We start from the raw sequence: 18,297 nt of genomic DNA on the forward strand, positions 1-18,297 counted from the left end.
TCACATGTTCCTTTTCTTCTACAGCACAGTGAAGATCACTTGATGCTACATTTGCTTTCTTAGAGAACACAGAAGCAAAATAGGAATTTAAAAGTTCAGTTTTCTCAACATCATTATTGACCACTTTACCCTTTTCATCCTTTAAAAATCCTATAGCATCTTTGGCTTTTCTTTAACTTTTGACTTACTTCCAAAAACCTTTCTTATTGCCTTTGGTCTCTCTTGCAAGCCTCACTTCATTACTGGCTCTAGCTCTTCTAATGCTAGCCCAGCTTTCCCTGCAGACAGCATTATATTCTTTAGATATGAACCCTTCTTTTCATTTGATATTCATATCTTTGCTCCTTTTTATCAAGCTTTTAAGTTCAGTATTTAGCCATCCTGGTCTCCATAAATGCTTTCCATTCTTCCTTCTTTTCGGGATTGTTACTGATTGTGCAGTGAGAATTTAATTTAGCAAAATCTCCCATCCTTTCTGGACATTTCTTTCCTTTATAACATTCTACCTTTCCTTCCTTTTTACTGAGTCCATTAAAAACTGCCTTTCTACAGTCCAATCTTTAAATCTTAGTTTTCACAGGTTTTCCAACTTTTGCAGTTCAAAAGTATAGGATAGAATTAACGCTGCCTCCTAAATTCTCAATCCCCTTTACTTCCTCAACTGTTTCCTAATTTTTGGTAAAAATTAGATCCAAATAAATAATGGCCGCGATGGGATTTGAACCCACGTCTCCACAGAGACTGAAGCCTTAATCCAGCGCATTAGACCACTCGGCCACGGTACCTCATACGGATGATCAAACTTATTTAAATCAGAAATTTGCTAATGATATAAGTGGCAGAAAACATTGTATATCTAATTAGACAAAAATACAAATGTTATTATGCATGAGCAACGTAGTTATCAGGGATTTGTTTTTACATTGACTCAGGGGCACCATTTTGCAAAACATATGACTTGTATCCAGATATTTAACTAATCTTTCCTCTGTTGGCTCATCCGCTAATTTTTAGATATAACTGAATTAGGTGGTATAGATTACTTGCTATGATCTCCCACATACAGGACACTCAAACATGAAGGATTCCTACATACCTGCCTGTACGTAACAGATCATCAGAAGCAGCAGCAAGTAAGACAATATACAGCAGTGCAGAGCAGTGTAGCTATGAGTTCATCACTAGGGTGACTTACTGGAAAGCAGGAGAAGCAGCATGGCTCTGTTTATGTTTGCTAATCGCTCTGCTCATCCTGTATTGATAATCCTAAAAAGGCAGCAGGGATATGAGCTAGCAGTTAGACCTCATTTGACCAAGATTGATTTTGGCAAATTTTGAGAATGGTTGATCATTGATTGAACTGACATGGATGTAACATAGATGGTAAATTATGTAATTAATTCTGATGCCTAAAGCTAACATGAACACTCATATGCAGTATTCATACGTATGACTTTTTCACGTGTTCCTTTTCTTCTACAGCACAGTGAAGATCACTTGATGCTACATTTGCTTTCTTAGAGAACAGAGAAGCCAAATAGGAATTTAAAAGTTCAGTCTTCTCAACATCATTATTGACCACATTACCCTTTTCATCTTTTAAAAATCTTATAGCATCTTTGGCTTTTCTTTAACTTTTGACTTACTTCCAAAATCCTTTCTTATTGCTTTTGGTCTCTCTTGCAAGCCTCAATTCATTACTGGCTTTAGCTCTTCTAACTCTAGCCCAGCTTTCCCTGCAGACAGCATTATATTCTTCTTTAGATATGAACCCTTCTTTCTATTTGATAATCATTTCTTTGCTCCTTTTCAGCAAGCTTTTAAGTTCAGTATTCAGCCATCCTGGTCTCAATAAATGCTTTCCATTCTTCCTTCTTTTCGGGATTGTTACTGATTGTGCAGTGAGAATTTAATTTAGCAAAATCTCCCATCTTTCCTGGACATCTCTTTCCTTTAGAACGTCCTACCTTTCCTTACTTTTTACTGAGTCCATTAAAAACTGTCTTTCTACAGTCCAATCTTAAAATCTCAGTTTTCGCAGGTTTTCCTCCTTTTGTAGTTCAAAATTATAGGATACTATGATCGCTGCCTCCTAAGTTCTCAACCCCCTTTACTTCCTCAACCGTTTCCTAATTTTTGGTAAAAATTTGATCCAAATAAATAATGGCAGCTGTAGGATTTGAACCCACGCCTCCAGAGAGACTGGAGCCTAATTCCAGCGCCTTAGACCGCTCGGCCACGCTACCTGTAACATATGTTTACAGTTATTTATATGAGTAGTTTGCTTTTGATGTAAGTGGCAGAAAATATTTTATATCCAATATGACAAAAAGACAAATGTTATTATGCAACAGCAACGTAATTATCAGGGAATTGTTTGTACATTGACTTTGGGGCACCATTTTACAAAACATATAACTTGTATCCAGATATTTAACTAATCTTTCCTCTGTTGGCTCATCCGCCAATTTTTAGATATCACTGAATTAGGTGGTATAGATTACTTGCTATGATCTCCCATATACAGGACACTCAAACATGAAGGATTCCTACACCCCTGCCTCTACGTAACATATAATCAGAAGCAGCAAGGAAGACATTATACAGCATTGCAGAGCAGTGTAGCTATGAATTCATCACTAGGGTGACATACTGGAAAGCAGCAGAAGCAGCATGGCTCTGTTTATGTTTGCTAATCACTCTACTCATCCTGTATTGATAATCCTAAAAAGGCAGCAGGGATATGAGCTAGCAGTTAGACTTCATTTGACCAAGATTGATTTTGACAAATTTTGAGAATGGTTGATCATTGATTGAACTGACATGGATGTAACATAGATGGTGAATTATGTAATTAATTCTGATGCCTAAAGCTAACATGACCACTCATATGCAGTATTCATACGTATGACTTTTTCACATGTTCCTTTTCTTCTACAGCACAGTGAAGATCACTTGATGTTACATTTGCTTTCTTAGAGAACAGAGAAGCTAAATAGGAATTTAAAAGTTCAGTCTTCTCAACATCATTATTGACCACATTACCCTTTTCATCTTTTAAAAATCCTATAGCATCTTTGGCTTTTCTTTAACTTTTGACTTACTTCCAAAATCCTTTCTTATTACTTTTGGTCTCTCTTGCAAGCCTCAATTAATTACTGGCTTTAGCTCTTCTAACGCTAGCCCAGCTTTCCCTGCAGACAGCATTATATTCTACTTTAGATATGAGCCCTTCTTTCTATTTGATACTCATTTCTTTGTTCCTTTTTAGCAAGCTTTTAAGTTCAGTATTCAGCCATCCTGGTCTCAATAAATGCTTTCCATTCTTCCTTCTTTTCGGGATTGTTACTGATTGAGCAGTGAGAATTAAATTTAGCAAAATCTCCAATCCTTCCTGGACATTTCTTTCCTTTTGAACATCCTACCTTTCCTTCCTTTTTACTGAGTCCATTAAAAACTGCCTTTCTACAGTCCAATCTTAAAATCTCAGTTTTCGCAGGTTTTCCTCCTTTTGTAGTTCAAAATTATAGGATAGCATTATCGCTGCCTCCTAAGTTCTCAACCCCCTTTACTTCCTCAACCGTTTCCTAATTTTTGGTAAAAATTAAATCCAAATAAATAATAGCAGTGTTTGGATTTGAACCCACACCTCCAGAGAGACTGGAGCCTAAATCTAGCACCTTGGACCGCTCAGCCACGCTACCTCTTACATATGTTTAAGGTTATTTATATCAAAAGTTTGCTTTTGATGTAAGTGGCAGAAAATATTTTATATCCAATAATACAAAAAGACAAATGTTATTATGCAACAGCAACGTAATTATCAGGGAATTGTTTGTACATTGACTCTGGGACACCATTTTACAAAACATATGACTTGTATCCAGATATTTAACTAATCTTTCCTCTGTTGGCTCATCCGCTAATTTTTAGATATCACTGAATTAGATGGTATAGATTACTTGCTATGATCTCCCATATACAGGACCCTCAAACATGAAGGATTCCTACACCCCTGCCTGTACGTAACAGATAATCAGAAGCAGCAGCAAGGAGGACATTATACAGCAGTGCAGAGCAGTGTAGCTATGAATCCATCACTAGGGTGACTTACTGGAAAGCAGCAGAAGCAGCATGGCTCTGTTTATGTTTGCTAATCACTCTACTCATCCTGTATTGATAATCATAAAAAGGCAGCAGGGATATGAGCTAGCAGTTAGACTTCTTTTGACCAAGATTGATTTTGGCAAATTTTGAGAATGGTTGATCATTGATTGAACTGACATGGATGTAACATAGATGGTAAATTATGTAGTTAATTCTGATGCCTAAAGCCAACATGACTATTCATATGCCGTATTCATACGGATGACTTGCTCACATGTTCCTTTTCTTCTACAGCACAGTGAAGATCACTTGATGTTACAATTGATTTCTTAGAGAACACAGAAGCAAAATAGGAATTTAAAAGTTCAGTTTTCTCAACATCATTATTGACCACATTACCCTTTTCATCTTTTAAAAATCCTATAGCATCTTTGGCTTTTCTTTAACTTTTGACTTACTTCCAAAATCCTTTCTTATTGCTTTTGGTCTCTCTTGCAAGCCTCAATTCATTACTGGCTTTAGCTCTTCTAACTCTAGCCCAGCTTTCCCTGTAGACAGCATTATATTCTTCTTTAGATATGAACCCTTCTTTCCATTTGATAATCATTTCTTTGCTCCTTTTCAGCAAGCTTTTAAGTTCAGTATTCAGCCATCCTGGTCTCAATAAATGCTTTCCATTCTTCCTTCTTTTCGGGATTGTTACTGATTGTGCAGTGAGAATTTAATTTAGCAAAATCTCCCATCTTTCCTGGACATTTCTTTCCTTTAGAACATCCTACCTTTCCTTACTTTTTACTGAGTCCATTAAAAACTGTCTTTCTACAGTCCAATCTTAAAATCTCAGTTTTCGCAGGTTTTCCTCCTTTTGTAGTTCAAAATTATAGGATACTATGATCGCTGCCTCCTAAGTTCTCAACCCCCTTTACTTCCTCAACCGTTTCCTAATTTTTGGTAAAAATTTGATCCAAATAAATAATGGCAGCGGTGGGATTTGAACCCACGCCTCCAGAGAGACTGGAGCCTAAATCCAGCGCCTTAGACCGCTCGGCCACGCTACCTCTTACATATGTTTACAGTTATTTATATCAGTAGGTTGCTTTTGATGTAAGTGGCAGAAAATATTTTATATCCAATATGACAAAAAGACAAATGTTATTATGCAACAGCAACATAATTATCAGGGAATTGTTTGTACATTGACTCTGGGACACAATTTTACAAAACATATGACTTGTATCCAGATATTTAACTAATCTTTCCTCTGTTGGCTCATCCGCTAATTTTTAGATATCACTGAATTAGATGGTATAGATTACTTGCTATGATCTCCCATATACAGGACCCTCAAACATGAAGGATTCCTACACCCCTGCGTGTATGTAACAGATAATCAGAAGCAGCAGCAAGGAAGACATTATACAGCAGTGCAGAGCAGTGTAGCTATGAATCCATCACTAGGGTGACTTACTGGAAAGCAGCAGAAGCAGCATGGCTCTGTTTATGTTTGCTAATCACTCTACTCATCCTGTATTGATAATCCTAAAAAGGCAGCAGGGATATGAGCTAGCAGTTAGACTTCTTTTGACCAAGATTGATTTTGGCAAATTTTGAGAATGGTTGATCATTGATTGAACTGACATGGATGTAACATAGATGGTAAATTATGTAGTTAATTCTGATGCCTAAAGCCAACATGACTATTCATATGCCGTATTCATACGTATGACTTGCTTACATGTTCCTTTTCTTCTACAGCACAGTGAAGATCACTTGATGTTACATTTGCTTTCTTAGAGAACACAGAAGCAAAACAGGAATTTAAAAGTTCAGTCTTCTCAACATCATTATTGACCACTTTACCATTTTAATCCTTTAAAAATCCTATAGCATCTTTGGCTTTTCTTTAACTTTTGACTTACTTCCAAAATCCTTTCTTATTGCTTTTGGTCTCTCTTGCAAGCCTCAATTCATTACTGGCTTTAGCTCTTCTAACGCTAGCCCAGCTTTCCATGCAGACAGCATTATATTCTTCTTTAGATATGAACCCTTCTTTTCACTTAATATTCATTTCTTTGTTCCTTTTTAGCAAGCTTTTAAGTTCAGTATTCAGCCATCCTGGTCTCCATAAATGCTTTCCATTGTTCCTTCTTTTCGGGATTGTTACTAGTGTTGAGCCACCCCCGTAGTGTTCGGGTTCGGTTCGGTTCGTCGAACACCGGGATGTTCGAGGAACTGTTCGTCGAACTGTTCGTCGAACACCTTAGGACACCGTCGAACACCGTTAAAACCAATGGCAGGCAAACAAAAACACATAGAAACACATAGAAAACACCTGCAAAGGTGTCCAAAAGCTGACAAACTGCTCAGAAGACACTCTCTTTAAAAAAGCCGGCCGGCAAATTCAGCAGCGGCATACACCGGTACCCGACAATTTAGACAAGAAGGAATAGAGCATCACACATAGATTAGATAGATAGAAACATGTCAGTCACACATATAAGAAGCACAGTGACAGTGTTGCTTACTGTACTTGTCATTTAGTGTAAAGGATTTATCAAAAAAAATATTAGTGTTTTCATGCACCGTCTCTTTAAAAAAGCCGGCCGGCAATTCAGCATCTGTACCCGACAATTTAGAACAGAAAGAATAGAGCTTCACACATAGATTAGATAGATAGAAACATGTCAGTCACATATATAATAAGTACAGTGATAGTGTTGCTTACTGTACTTGTCATTTAGTGTAAAGGATTTATTTAAAAAAATAATAGTGTTTTCATGCACTGTCTCTTTAAAAAAGCCGGCCGGCAATTCAGCAGCGGTACCCGACAATTTAGAACAGAAAGATAGAGCATCACACATAGATTAGATAGATAGAAACATGTCAGTCACATATATATGAAGTACAGTGATAGTGTTGGTTACTGTACTTGTCATTTAGTATTAAAATAAAGGATTTATTATTAAAAAAATTGGCGTGGGGTTCCCCTTAATTTTAGGCTCTAGCGGAGGTTAAGCAGACGGCTGGGGCAGATGTTTGAAGCCTGGGAAGGGGGTAATACCCACGGAGCTTCCCAGGCTACTAATATCAGCTCCAGCTGAATACATAGCCTTTACTAGCTATTAAAATGGGGGACCGCCCAAAAAAAATGACGTGGGGTCCCCCCTAATTTAATAGCTAGCAAAGGCTAGGCAGACAGCTGGGGGCTGATATTAATAGCCCAGGAAGGGAGCCATGAATATTGGCCCCCTCCCAGGCTAGAAACACCAGCCGTCAGCCGCCCCAGAAATGGCGCATTCATAGGATGCGCCAATTCTGGCACTTAGCCTCGCTCTTCCACGCTGCCCTGGTGCGGTGGCAGGGGGTAATAGGGTTGGGGTTGATGTCAGCTTATAATGCCAGCTGACATCAAGCCCAGGTTAGTAATGGAGAGGCGTCTATAAGACACCCCCATTACTCACCCCATAGTCAAAGTTAAAAAAAACACAAACACCCAGAATAAAGTCCTTTAATTGAAATAAAGACACAATCCTTTATTGTTCTAAATTAAACCATACTTACCATCACGCCCATTCCAGCTGAAGCCAACGATCTCCTGCAATAAAAGAAAAATAATAAAGCAACCTCATCCTTACCTTTCCATGGTTCCCACGACAGCTTCAGCTCTGCTACATCGAGATGACAGACTGGACCGCAGCAGAACGCTGCCATCCAGCCTGTCATCCCGCAGACACTGAGAAGCGCAGGCTTGCTTGCGCTGCTCAGCGTCTCTCTGTGACGACATCCAGATGAGCCGAGTTCATGTCCAATGAACTCGGCTCACCTCATGCACGTCACTGACAGCGTGGGAAAATTCTCACGCTGAAGCGCTGATTGCAGGAGAATTTTCCCACGCTGTCAGTGATGTGCAGGAGGTGAGCTGAGTTCATACATGAGCTCACCTCATGCACATCACTGACAGCGTGGGAGAATTCTCCTGCACTCAGCACTTCAGCGTGAGAATTTTCCCACGCTGTCAGTGACGTGCATGAGGTGAGCCGAGTTCATTGGACATGACCTCGGCTCATCTGGATGCCGTCACAGCGAGACAGTGAGGAGCGCAAGCATGCCTGCGCTTCTCAGTGTCTGCGGGATGACAGACTGGATGGCAGCGTTCTGCTGCGGTCCAGCCAGTCATCTCGATGTAGCAGAGCTGAAGCTGTCGTGGGAACCATGGAAAGGTAAGGATGAGGTTGGTTTATTATTTTACTTTTATTGCAGGAGATCGTTGGCTTCAGCTGGAATGGGTGTGATGGTAAGTATGGTTTAATTTAGAACAATAAAGAATTGTGTCTTTATTTCAATTAAAGGACTTTATTCTGGGTGTTGTGTTTTTTTTAAATACTTTACTAGAAATTCATGGCGGTCATGTCTAATACTGGCGTGACCCCATGAATTTTGGGCTTGGGGCCAGCTGATAATACCAAGCTGGCCCTAACCCCTTTATTACCCAGTGAGCCACCGCACCAGGGCCCTGGATGAGTTGGGTACAGCGCCAGAAGATGGCGCTTCTATGAACGCGCCATTTTCCGGGGTGGCTGCGGACTGCAATTTGTAGCGGGGGGGGGCCCAGAAAGCTTGGGCCTCCCTGCGCTGCAGATTCCAGCCCCCAGCTGCCTAGTTGTACCTGGCTGGACACAAAAATAGGGCGAAGCCCCACGTACTTTTTTTTTAATTATTTCATGAAATTCATGAAATAATTAAGAAAAAAAGGGCTTCCCTATATTGTTGTGTCCGGCCAGGTACAAATAGGCAGCTGGTGGATGGGGGCAGCCCGTTCCTGCCTGCTGTACCTGGCTGGACACAAATATAGTGCGAAGCCCCACTTCAATTTTTTTTAATTATTTCATGAAATTCATGAAATAATTAAGAAAAAAAGGGCTTCACTATATTGTTGTGTCCGGCCAGGTACAAATAGGCAGCTGGTGTATGGGGGCAGCCCGTTCCTGCCTGCTGTACCTGGCTGGACACAAATATAGTGCGAAGCCCCACTTCAATTTTTTTAAATTATTTCAGGAAATTCATGAAATAATTTAAAAAAAATTGACGTGGGGCTTCGCACTATATTTGTGTCCAGCCAGGTACAGCAGGCAGGAACGGGCTGCCCCCAACCACCAGCTGCCTATTTGTACCTGGCCGGACACAACAATATAGGGAAGCCCTTTTTTTCTTAATTATTTCATGAAATAATTTAAAGAAAATTGACGTGGGGCTTCGCCCTGTTTTTGTGTCCAGCCAGGTACAACTAGGCAGCTGGGGGCTGGAATCTGCAGCGCAGGGAGGCCCAAGCTTTCTGGGCCACCCCCGCTGCAAATTGCAGTCCGCAGCCACCCCGGAAAATGGCGCGTTCATAGAAGCGCCATCTTCTGGCGCTGTACCCAACTCATCCAGGGCCCTGATGCGGTGGCTCACTGGGTAATAAAGGGGTTAGGGCCAGCTTGGCATTATCAGCTGGCCCTAAGCCCGAAATTCATGGGGTCACGCCAATATTAGACATGACCACCATGAATTTCTAGTAAAGTATTTAAAAAAAACACAACACCCAGAAAAAAGTCCTTTAATTGAAATAAACACACAATTCTTTATTGTTCTAAATTAAACCATACTTACCATCACGCCCATTCCAGCTGAAGCCAACGATCTCCTGAAATAAAAGAAAAATAATAAAGCAACATCATCCTTACCTTTCCATGGTTCCCATGACAGCTTCAGCTCTGCTACATCGAGATGACAGGCTGGACCGCAGCAGAACGCTGCCATCCAGCCTGTCATCCCGCAGACACTGAGAAGCGCAGGCTTGCTTGCGCTCCACAGTGTCTCTCTGTGAGGGCATCCAGATGAGCCGAGTTAATGTCCAATGAACTCGGCTCACCTCATGCACGTCACTGACAGCGTGGGAAAATTCTCCTGCACTCAGCGCTTCAGCGTGGGAGAATTCTCACACTGAAGCGCTGAGTGCAGGAGAATTCTCCCACGCTGTCAGTGACGTGCAGGAGGTGAGCAGAGTTCATTTGACATGAGCTCACCTTATGCACGTCACTGACAGCGTGGGACAATTCTCCTGCACTCAGCGCTTCAGCGGGAGAATTCTCACGCTGAAGCGCTGAGTGCAGGAGAATTCTCCCACGCTGTCAGTGACGTGCAGGAGGTGAGCTGAGTTCATTGGACATGAGCTCACCTTATGCACGTCACTGACAGCGTGGGAGAATTCTCCTGCACTCACCGCTTCAGCTTGAGAATTTTCCCACGCTGTCAGTGACGTGCATGAGGTGAGATGAGTTCATTGGACATGAACTCGGCTCATCTGGATGTCGTCACAGAGAGACGCTGAGCAGCGCAAGCAAGCCTGCGCTTCTCAGTGTCTGCGGAATGAGAGGCTGGATGGCAGCGTTCTGCTGCGGTCCAGCCTGTCATCTCGATGTAGCAGAGCTGAAGCTGTCGTGGGAACCATGGAAAGGTAAGGATGAGGTTGCTTTATTATTTTTCTTTTATTGCAGGAGATCGTTGGCTTCAGCTGGAATGGGCGTGACGGTAAGTATGGTTTAATTTAGAACAATAAAGGATTGTGTCTTTATTTCAATTAAAGGACTTTATTCTGGGTGTTTGTGTTTTTTTTAACTTTGACTATGGGGTTAGTAATGGGGGTGTCTTATAGACGCCTCTCCATTACTAACCTGGGCTTGATGTCAGCTGGCATTATAAGCTGACATCAACCCCAACCCTATTACCCCCTGCCACCGCACCAGGGCAGCGTGGAAGAGCGAGGCTAAGTGCCAGAATTGGCGCATCCTATGAATGCGCCATTTCTGGGGCGGCTGACGGCTGGTGTTTCTAGCCTGGGAGGGGGCCAATATTCATGGCTCCCTTCCTGGGCTATTAATATCAGCCCCCAGCTGTCTGCCTAGCCTTTGCTAGCTATTAAATTAGGGGGGACCCCACGTCATTTTTTTTGGGTGGTCCCCCATTTTAATAGCTAGTAAAGGCTATGTATTCAGCTGGGGGCTGATATTAGTAGCCTGGGAAGCTCCGTGGGTATTACCCCCTTCCCAGGCTTCAAACATCTGCCCCAGCCGTCTGCTTAACCTCCGCTAGAGCCTAAAATTAAGGGGAACCCCACGCCAATTTTTTTAATAATAAATCCTTTATTTTAATACTAAATGACAAGTACAGTAACCAACACTATCACTGTACTTCATATATATGTGACTGACATGTTTCTATCTATCTAATCTATGTGTGAAGCTCTATTCTGTCTGTTATAAATTGTCGGGTACCGCTGCTGAATTGCCGGCCGGCTTTTTTAAAGAGACAGTGCATGAAAACACTATTATTTTTTTAAATAAATCCTTTACACTAAATGACAAGTACAGTAATCAACACTGTCACTGCACTTCTTATATATGTGACTGACATGTTTCTATCTATCTAATCTATGTGTGATTCTCTATTCCTTCTATTCTAAATTGTCGGGTACCGCTGCTGAATTGCCGGCCGGCTTTTTTAAAGAGACGGTGCCTGAAAACACTATTATTTTTTTTGATAAATCCTTTACGCTAAATGACAAGTACAGTAAGCAGCACTTTCACTGTACTTCGTATATATGTGTGACTGACATGTTTATATCTATCTAATCTATGTGTGAAGCTCTATTCTTTCGGTTCTAAATTGTCGGGTACAGGTGTATGCCGCTGCTGAATTGCCGGCTTTTCATGTTTCACTGTTGGCACTGTTCCCATCGATTTGGGCAATCACTGTAATGCCACAACCACCATGGCTGTGGCATTACAGTGAGTGGCAGGCAATCCCTGCATGATTGGTGCTCTAAATAGCGCCAGATATGCAGGACACGCTTTTGGTGCACGAACAGTTATCGAACATAACCTCGAACAGCCGAATTTTTTGCAAATCGTTCGGGTTCGTCGAACAACTCGAACACCGCACAAAACAGCTCGAATTTGAGATTGGCGAACAGTTCTAGTCGAACACCGCTCATCTCTAATTGTTACTGATTGTGCAGTGAGAATTTTATTTAGCGAAATCTCCCATCCTTCCTGGACATTTCTTTCCTTTAGAACATTCTACCTTTCCTTCCTTTTTACTGAGTCCATTAAAAACTGCCTTTCTACAGTCCAATCTTAAAATCTCAGTTTTCGCAGGTTTTCCACCTTTTGTAGTTCAAAAGTATAGGATAGAATTATCGCTGCCTCCTAAATTCTCAATCCCCTTTACTTCCTCAACTGTTTCCTAATTTTTGGTAAAAATTAGATCCAAATAAAAAATGGCAGTGGTGGGATTTGAACCCACGCCTCCAGAGAGACTGGAGCCTTAATCCAGCGCCTTAGACCGCTCGGCCACGCTACCTCATACGGATGCTCAAACTTATTTAAATCAGATATTTGCTAATGATATAAGTGGCAGAAAACATTGTATATCTAATTAGACAAAAATAAAAATGTTATTATGCATGAGCAACGTAATTATCAGGGATTTGTTTGTACATTGACTCTGGGGCACCATTTTGCAAAACATATTACTTGTATCCAGATATTTAACTAATCTTTCCTCTGTTGGCTCAACCACTAATTTTTAGATATCACTGAATTAGGTGGTATAGATTACTTGCTATGATCTCCCACATACAGGACACTCAAACATGAAGGCTTCCTACACCCCTGCCTGTACGTAACAGATAATCAGAAGCAGCAGCAAGGAAGACATTATACAGCAGTGCAGAGCAGTGTAGCTATGAGTTCATCTCTAGGGTGACTTACTGGAAAGCAGCAGAAGCAGCATGGCTCTGTTTATGTTTGCTAATCACTCTGCTCATCCTGTATTGATAATCCTAAAAAGGCAGCAGGGATATGAACTAGCAGTTAGACTTCATTTGACCAAGATTGATTTTGGCAAATTTTGAGAATCGTTGATCACTGATTGAACTGACATCGATGTAACATAGATGGTAAATTATGTAATTAATTCTGATGCCTAAAGCCAACATGACTATTCATATGCCGTATTCTTATGTATGACTTGCTCACATGTTCCTTTTCTTCTACAGCACAGTGAAGATCACTTGATGCTACATTTGCTTTCTTAGAGAACACAGAAGCAAAATAGGAATTTAAAAGTTCAGTTTTCTCAACATCATTATTGACCACTTTACCCTTTTCATCCTTTAAAAATCCTATAGCATCTTTGGCTTTTCTTTAACTTTTGACTTACTTCCAAAAACCTTTCTTATTGCCTTTGGTCTCTCTTGCAAGCCTCACTTCATTACTGGCTCTAGCTCTTCTAATGCTAGCCCAGCTTTCCCTGCAGACAGCATTATATTCTTTAGATATGAACCCTTCTTTTCATTTGATATTCATATCTTTGCTCCTTTTTAGCAAGCTTTTAAGTTCAGTATTTAGCCATCCTGGTCTCCATAAATGCTTTCCATTCTTCCTTCTTTTCGGGATTGTTACTGATTGTGCAGTGAGAATTTAATTTAGCAAAATCTCCCATCCTTTCTGGACATTTCTTTCCTTTATAACATTCTACATTTCCTTCCTTTTTACTGAGTCCATTAAAAACTGCCTTTCTACAGTCCAATCTTTAAATCTTAGTTTTCACAGGTTTTCCAACTTTTGCAGTTCAAAAGTATAGGATAGAATTAACGCTGCCTCCTAAATTCTCAATCCCCTTTACTTCCTCAACTGTTTCCTACTTTTTGGTAAAAATTAGATCCAAATAAATAATGGCTGCGATGGGATTTGAACCCACGCCTCCACAGAGACTGGAGCCTTAATCCAGCGCCTTAGATCGCTCGGCCACGCTACCTCATACGGATGCTCAAACTTATTTAAATCAGATATTTGCTAATGATATAAGTGGCAGAAAACATTGTATATCTAATTAGACAAAAATAAAAATGTTATTATGCATGAGCAACGTAATTATCAGGGATTTGTTTGTACATTGACTCTGGGGCACCATTTTGCAAAACAAATGACTTGTATCCAGATATTTACCTAATCTTTCCTCTGTTGGCTCATCCGCTAATTTTTAGATATAACTGAATTAGGTGGTATAGATTACTTGCTATGATTTCCCACATACAGGACACTCAAACATGAAGGATTCCTACACACCTGCCTGTACGTAACAGATAATCAGAAGCAGCAGCAAGTAAGACAATATACAGCAGTGCAGAGCAGTGTAGCTATGAGTTCATCACTAGGGTGACTTACTGGAAAGCAGCAGAAGCAGCATGGCTCTGTTTATGTTTGCTAATCGCTCTGCTCATCCTGTATTGATAATCCTATAAAGGCAGCAGGAATATGAGCTAGCAGTTAGACCTCATTTGACCAAGATTGATTTTGGCAAATTTTGAGAATGGTTGATCATTGATTGAACTGACATGGATGTAACATAGATGGTAAATTATGTAATTAATTCTGATGCCTAAAGCTAACATGAACACTCATATGCAGTATTCATACGTATGACTTTTTCACGTGTTCCTTTTCTTCTACAGCACAGTGAAGATCACTTGATGCTACATTTGCTTCCTTAGAGAACAGAGAAGCCAAATAGGAATTTAAAAGTTCAGTCTTCTCAACATCATTATTTACCACATTACCCTTTCCATCTTTTAAAAATCCTATAGCATCTTTGGCTTTTCTTTAACTTTTGACTTACTTCCAAAATCCTTTCTTATTGCTTTTGGTCTCTCTTGCAAGCCTCAATTCATTACTGGCTTTAGCTCTTCTAACTCTAGCCCAGCTTTCCCTGTAGACAGCATTATATTCTTCTTTAGATATGAACCCTTCTTTCCATTTGATAATCATTTCTTTGCTCCTTTTCAGCAAGCTTTTAAGTTCAGTATTCAGCCATCCTGGTCTCAATAAATGCTTTCCATTCTTCCTTCTTTTCGGGATTGTTACTGATTGTGCAGTGAGAATTTAATTTAGCAAAATCTCCCATCTTTCCTGGACATTTCTTTCCTTTAGAACATCCTACCTTTCCTTCCTTTTTACTGAGTCCATTAAAAACTGTCTTTCTACAGTCCAATCTTAAAATCTCAGTTTTCGCAGGTTTTCCTCCTTTTATAGTTCAAAATTATAGGATACTATGATCGCTGCCTCCTAAGTTCTCAACCCCCTTTACTTCCTCAACCGTTTCCTAATTTTTGGTAAAAATTTGATCCAAATAAATAATGGCAGCGGTGGGATTTGAACCCACGCCTCCAGAGAGACTGGAGCCTAAATCCAGCGCCTTAAACCGCTCGGCCACGCTACCTCTTACATATGTTTACAGTTATTTATATCAGTAGGTTGCTTTTGATGTAAGTGGCAGAAAATATTTTATATCCAATATGACAAAAAGACAAATGTTATTATGCAACAGCAACATAATTGTCAGGGAATTGTTTGTACATTGACTCTGGGACACCATTTTACAAAACGTATGACTTGTATCCAGATATTTAACTAATCTTTCCTCTGTTGGCTCATCCGCTAATTTTTAGATATCACTGAATTAGATGGTATAGATTACTTGCTATGATCTCCCATATACAGGACCCTCAAACATGAAGGATTCCTACACCCCTGCGTGTACGTAACAGATAATCAGAAGCAGCAGCAAGGAAGACATTATACAGCAGTGCAGAGCAGTGTAGCTATGAATCCATCACTAGGGTGACTTACTGGAAAGCAGCAGAAGCAGCATGGCTCTGTTTATGTTTGCTAATCACTCTACTCATCCTGTATTGATAATCCTAAAAAGGCAGCAGGGATATGAGCTAGCAGTTAGACTTCTTTTGACCAAGATTGATTTTGGCAAATTTTGAGAATGGTTGATCATTGATTGAACTGACATGGATGTAACATAGATGGTAAATTATGTAGTTAATTCTGATGCCTAAAGCCAACATGACTATTCATATGCCGTATTCATACGTATGACTTGCTCACATGTTCCTTTTCTTCTACAGCACAGTGAAGATCACTTGATGTTACATTTGCTTTCTTAGAGAACACAGAAGCAAAACAGGAATTTAAAAGTTCAGTCTTCTCAACATCATTATTGACCACTTTACCATTTTAATCCTTTAAAAATCCTATAGCATCTTTGGCTTTTCTTTAACTTTTGACTTACTTCCAAAATCCTTTCTTATTGCTTTTGGTCTCTCTTGCAAGCCTCAATTCATTACTGGCTTTAGCTCTTCTAACGCTAGCCCAGCTTTCCATGCAGACAGCATTATATTCTTCTTTAGATATGAACCCTTCTTTTCACTTAATATTCATTTCTTTGTTCCTTTTTAGCAAGCTTTTAAGTTCAGTATTCAGCCATCCTGGTCTCCATAAATGCTTTCCATTCTTCCTTCTTTTCGGGATTGTTACTGATTGTGCAGTGAGAATTTTATTTAGCGAAATCTCCCATCCTTCCTGGACATTTCTTTCCTTTAGAACATTCTACCTTTCCTTCCTTTTTACTGAGTCCATTAAAAACTGCCTTTCTACAGTCCAATCTTAAAATCTCAGTTTTCGCAGGTTTTCCACCTTTTGTAGTTCAAATTTATAGGATAGCATGATCGCTGCCTCCTAAGTTCTCAATCCCCTTTACTTCCTCAACCGTTTCCTATTTTTTGGTAAAAATTGGATCCAAATAAATAATGGCAGCAGTGGGATCTGACCCCATGCCTCCATAGAAACTGAAGCCTTAATCCAGTGCCTTAGACCGCTCGGCCACGCTACCTCATACGGATGCTCAATCTTATTTAAATCAGAAATTTGCTAATGATATAAGTTGCGTAAAACATTGTATAACTAATTAGACAAAAATACAAATGTTATTATGCATGAGCAACATAGTTATCAGGGATTTGTTTGTACATTGACTCTGGGGCACCATTTTACAAAACATATGACTTGTATCCAGATATTTAACTAATCTTTCCTCTTTTGGCTCATACGCTAATTTTTAGATATCTCTGTATCAGGTGGTATAGATTACTTGCTATGATCTCCCATATACAGGACACTCAAACATGAAGGATTCCTACACCCCTGCCTGTACGTAATAGATAATCAGAAGCAGCAGCAAGGAAGACATTATACAGCAGTGCAGAGCAATGTAGCTATGAGTTCATCACTAGGGTGACTTATTGGAAAGCAGCAGAAGCAGCATGGCTCTGTGTATGTTTGCTAATCACTCTGCTCATCCTGTATTGATAATCCTAAAAAAGGCTGCAGGGATATGAGCTAGCAGTTAGACTTCATTTGACTAAGATTGATTTTGACAAATTTTGAGAATGGTTGATCATTGATTGAACTGACATGGATGTAACATAGATGGTAAATTATGTAATTAATTCTGATGCCTAAAGCTAACATGACCACTCATATGCAGTATTCATACGTATGACTTTTTCATATGTTCCTTTTCTTCTACAGCACAGTGAAGATCACTTGATGTTACATTTGCTTTCTTAGAGAACAGAGGAGCTAAATAGGAATTTAAAAGTTCAGTCTTCTCAACATCATTATTGACCACATTACCCTTTTCATCTTTTAAAAATCCTATAGCATCTTTGGCTTTTCTTTAACTTTTGACTTACTTCCAAAATCCTTTCTTATTACTTTTGGTCTCTCTTGCAAGCCTCAATTCATTACTGGCTTTAGCTCTTCTAACGCTAGCCCAGCTTTCCCTGCAGACAGCATTATATTCTACTTTAGATATGAGCCCTTCTTTCTATTTGATACTCATTTCTTTGTTCCTTTTTAGCAAGCTTTTAAGTTCAGTATTCAGCCATCCTGGTCTCAATAAATGCTTTCCATTCTTCCTTCTTTTCGGGATTGTTACTGATTGAGCAGTGAGAATTAAATTTAGCAAAATCTCCAATCCTTCCTGGACATTTCTTTCCTTTAGAACATCCTACCTTTCCTTCCTTTTTACTGAGTCCATTAAAAACTGCCTTTCTACAGTCCAATCTTAAAATCTCAGTTTTCGCAGGTTTTCCTCCTTTTGTAGTTCAAAATTATAGGATAGCATTATCGCTGCCTCCTAAGTCCTCAACCCCCTTTACTTCCTCAACCGTTTCCTAATTTTTGGTAAAAATTAGATCCAAATAAATAATAGCAGTGTTTGGATTTGAACCCACACCTC

At 39.9% G+C, this 18,297-nt stretch overlaps 3 non-coding genes across 3 annotated transcripts; all 3 read right to left on the reverse strand.

Moving 5' to 3' along the window:
* Positions 1-5,083: 5,083 nt before the first annotated feature.
* Positions 5,084-5,165, reverse strand: TRNAL-UAG (transfer RNA leucine (anticodon UAG)). The gene has a single exon. It is a non-coding gene; the product is annotated as a tRNA-Leu (tRNA).
* A 7,260-nt stretch (positions 5,166-12,425) lies between these two features.
* Positions 12,426-12,507, reverse strand: TRNAL-AAG (transfer RNA leucine (anticodon AAG)). The gene has a single exon. It is a non-coding gene; the product is annotated as a tRNA-Leu (tRNA).
* Positions 12,508-15,344: 2,837 nt separating this feature from the next.
* TRNAL-UAG (transfer RNA leucine (anticodon UAG)) lies at positions 15,345-15,426 on the reverse strand. The gene has a single exon. It is a non-coding gene; the product is annotated as a tRNA-Leu (tRNA).
* Positions 15,427-18,297: the final 2,871 nt, after the last annotated feature.

This window comes from Phyllobates terribilis, unplaced genomic scaffold, assembly GCF_046119375.1.
Source record: "Phyllobates terribilis strain yellow unplaced genomic scaffold, ASM4611937v1 Scaffold_11__3_contigs__length_659146591, whole genome shotgun sequence".
Classification (NCBI taxonomy): Eukaryota; Metazoa; Chordata; class Amphibia; order Anura; family Dendrobatidae; genus Phyllobates; species Phyllobates terribilis.